The sequence below is a fragment of the Elephantulus edwardii genome, unplaced genomic scaffold, assembly GCF_000299155.1.
Source record: "Elephantulus edwardii isolate Elephantulus edwardi_28Jun2011 unplaced genomic scaffold, EleEdw1.0 scaffold00299, whole genome shotgun sequence".
In the NCBI taxonomy this organism is placed as follows: domain Eukaryota; kingdom Metazoa; phylum Chordata; class Mammalia; order Macroscelidea; family Macroscelididae; genus Elephantulus; species Elephantulus edwardii.
The window spans coordinates 1,242,945-1,247,145 of NW_006400049.1; positions in this window are offsets into that span (position 1 = coordinate 1,242,945).

The window sequence follows — 4,201 nt, forward strand, 5'->3', positions numbered from 1 at the left end:
ACAACAGCCCTAAACCCTGCTCTGTCCTGCACCAACCGCACTGCCTCTGACACACCCATCCCGATTACCCCAGTCACCGAATCAATCCATCTCATAAAGGGTCTTCCCCTCCTGCGCTGTCCCTCCAGCCTCCCAAGCGTGATGTCCCTCTCCAAGGAACCGTCCCTCCTGGAAACATCTCCAAAGTATGTCAGATGAAGCCCTAGAATCCTTGCCTCCAAGGAGTAGCTTGGGTTAATCCTCTCCAAGATGAATCTATTTGTTTTCCTGGCAGTCCATGGTACATTCAGTACTCTTCTCCAGCACCACAGCTCAAAGGCATCAACTCTCCTTCTGTCCTCTCTAGTCATTGTCCTACTCTCTGTGGCATAACAAGCGATTGCAAAGACCATGGCCTGTATCAAACACACCTTAGTCTCCAGAGAGACACCCTGTAAAATACATAAAAGGATGACTAACAGAATTGAAGAAATAAATAGACAATACTGAAATAGTGCTAAGAGACTTCAACACACCAAAAGAAACTCAACAAAGATGTGGAAGATGTAAACTATACAAGCAGCCCACTTGATCTTGTGGATGTACTCAGGGTACTGCACCAAATGAAACTCAACTCCCTTTCTTCTTAAAAGCACATGGTACATTCACTAGAATCAATCACGTACTAGGACACAAAGCAATCCTCAGCAAATTAAAAAACATTGAAATAATATAGAGTATTTTCCTAAATCACCTGTAATAAAAGTAGAAATTAACCAAAGGAGAGTAAAGCTTACAAAATCACTCAGGTGGAAATGGAATAACTCTCTACTAGAACACAATCGAGTTTTAAAGAAATAACGAGGATATGAGGGTGATCTGATTGTGACATTTGTCACACCATTGATCACCAGGGTTTAGTTGGCTGATCTGGCTGGCTAGGCTGGTGTCTCCTTCTTCCCTCACTGATTGATGTGCATCCCTCCCAATGCTGTGCACTGGGTTGAAGAGGACAGCAATCCTGATAGAAGAAGACCATCCTTCAGTCAAGGGTATACAGGTAGCTGTTGCTTTCCTATTAGAACCTCCAAACTAGCTCCTCAGAAAGAAAGAATGAAATAAAAAAATTTCCTTGAAAGAAATGAAAAATACAACAAAACAAAACCTCTGAGATACAGCTAAGGCAGTCCTCAGAGGGCTTTTCATAGCAATAGGAATACACATTAAAAAAGGAAGAAAGAGAAAAATCAATTATGTAACTCAACACCTTCGTCAAATAGAAAAAGAACCACAATCTAGTCTACAACCTCTAGAAGAAAATGAATTATAAGGAAAAGAGCTGAAATCGATGAGATACAAAACAGAACATCAATTGAAACCATCAATAAGACTAGGAGCTAGTCAAGGAGCTAGGTCAAAAAAGTCACTAAAATTTACAAATCACTGGTAAACTTTAGAGACAGAAAGAGACGCGGAAGGCAGAGAGAGGTGCGGGAGGGAGAGAGTAGGAGAGGGGGAGAAAGGGATCGGAGAGAGAGACACAGAAAGAAGGAGATAGGGAGATACGGACAGGGAGAGAGGGGGAAGGGAACAGAGAGAGAATACAGATAACTAGATTAAGAAATGATAGAGGTGCCATTACAACAAAACCAGATGAAATTACATCAATAATATTAGAATACTATGAAATGTTATGCTCTGACAAATTTAATATCCTGGAGGAATTGAACAAATAAGACTTCCCTATAAGAAAAGTCTTAGACCAGATGGCTTCACAACTGAATTCTGTCAAACATTCAGAGAGGATCTGTCACCAATTCTATTTAAATTCTTTCAAAAAAGTGAAATAGAAAGAACAGTCCCAGAGTCATTCTCTGGAGCAAGCATAAACCTTATACCAATGCCAGGTAAAGATATTATCAAGAAGAAAACTACAGACAAATGACCAAGGATGACAGAAGAATAATTAATGTCTGTGAGTTGTGGTTCTGAATAAGAAGAGTCTTTAGCATACCATGGATGACCAAGAAAGCAAAAAGGTCTGTCTTAGAGAGGTTTCTTCCTGGAGGTTATGATTTTGAAGCTCTGTATAGCCTACTTTGGGCATGTGGCCAGGAAGGATAGATCCTTGGAAAAGGATATTATGTTCAGAAGGGTGGAAGGACAGCACAAGAGAGGAAGACCCCCAATGAGATGGATTGATACATAACTACAGCAATGGGAGTAGGTGTGTCAGAATCAGTGGGACTGACTCAGGACAGGGAAGGCTTCAGAGATATTGTATGTAGGGTCTCTAAGAGTCTATAGCACATAACAAAAATATCTCTCATGAATATAGACACAAAAACCCTTAATGAAATCCTAGCCAATAGAATAAAAAAACACATAATTCATCATAACCACGTGGGGTTCATAAGATGTATGCAAGGATGGCTCAACATAAGAAAAAGAATCACCATAACTCACCATATTAACAAAGCAAATAACAAGAACCATATGATCTTAGCAATTGGTGCAAAAAGGGTTTTGACAAAATCCAACATCCCTTCCTGATAAAGACACTCACCAAAATTAGAATAGAAGATAATTTCCTCAACATAGTTAAAAGTAAATATGCAAAACCAGTAACCAATAGCATTCTCAATAGAGAAAGACTAAAAGCATTTTCCTTGCGAACAGGCAGCATACAATGATGCCCACTGCCACGGATTCTATTCAGTATTGTACCAAAAGTGGTTTTTAGTGCAAAACAACAAAAGACGGAAATAAAGGCATCCTGGCAAAGAAGTGGCTAAACTTTAGCTATATGCAGATTATATGATAGTGTATAAAGAAAACTCCAAGGATTCAACAAAAAAAAACTATTAGAGCTAGTAGACCAATTTGTAGAATGGCAGGATACAAGATCAATATCTAAAAATCAGTGGGATTCCTCTACATTAACAAAGAAAACTCAGAGAAGAAAACTAAGAAAGCAATACCATTTACAATAGCCAACTGCAAATTGAGATACTTGGGCGTGAAACTAAATAGAGATATAAAACATCTATACAGAGAAAACTACAGAATATTTCTACAAGACACAATAAAAGATCTATAGAAATGGAAAATGTGCCCTGTTCATGGATAGGAAGACAAAATACAGTGAAAACGGCAATCCTACCAAAAGCAATCTACATATCCAGGTACCAAGTAAACTTTTCAAGAAGATCAAAAGGAAAATTGTCAAGTTTATTTGGAGAGAAAAGAGACCCTGAATAAGCAAAGCACTTCTGAAAAACAAAAATAAGTGGAAGCATAGCACTCCCGGACCTCAAAACTTACTATACAGTAGTAGTCACCAAAACAACATGATACAGGTACAAGCTATCTATAGTCAACTGATATTTGACAAGGAAGTAAAATCGATCAAATGGGGAAATGAAACCTCTTCAACAAATGGTACTGATAAAACTGGACTGCTACCTGCGGAAAGCTGGAAAAGGATCCAAGGCTTATACCATACAGAAAAATCAACTCAAGGTTGATCAGTGACCTGAAAATGAAGCCTAGAACCATAAAGTTCATCAGAGACAAACTGGAATCAAGCTTAGAAGGACTAATTTACTGTATAAAGAAATTGCCAAATAAAGCCAGAAATACACAATCTGGAGAGGATGTTGCTGTTGTTGTTATATGCCATCGAGTCGTTTGCGACCCTATCTATGTACAACAGCCCTAAAGCCTGCTCTATCCTGTGCCAATCTCATTGCCTCTGACACACCCATCCGATTACCCCAGTCACTGAATCAATCAACCTCATAGAGGGTCTTTCCCGCCTGCGCTGTCCCTCCACTCTGCCCACCATGATGTCTCTCTCTAAAGACCTGTCTCTCCTTACAACATGTCCAAAGTATGTCAGGAAAAACCCCAGAATCCTTGCCTCCAAGGAGCAGCCTGGTTGAACCCTCTCTAGGATGAATCTGTTTGTTTTCTTTGCAGTCCATGGTACATTCAATTCTCTTCTCCAGCACCACAGCTCAAAGGTGTCAATTCTTCTGTCCTCCCTAGTCATTGTCTAACTCTCTGATGCATAACAAGTGATTACAAAAACCATGGCCTGTATCAGACGCACCTTAGTCTCCAGAGAGACACCGCTGCTCTTGAGTACTTTAGAGAGGTCCCTAACAGCAGACTTTCCCATCAAAATACGTTTTTTCATTTCCTGGCTACTGGTGCCAAG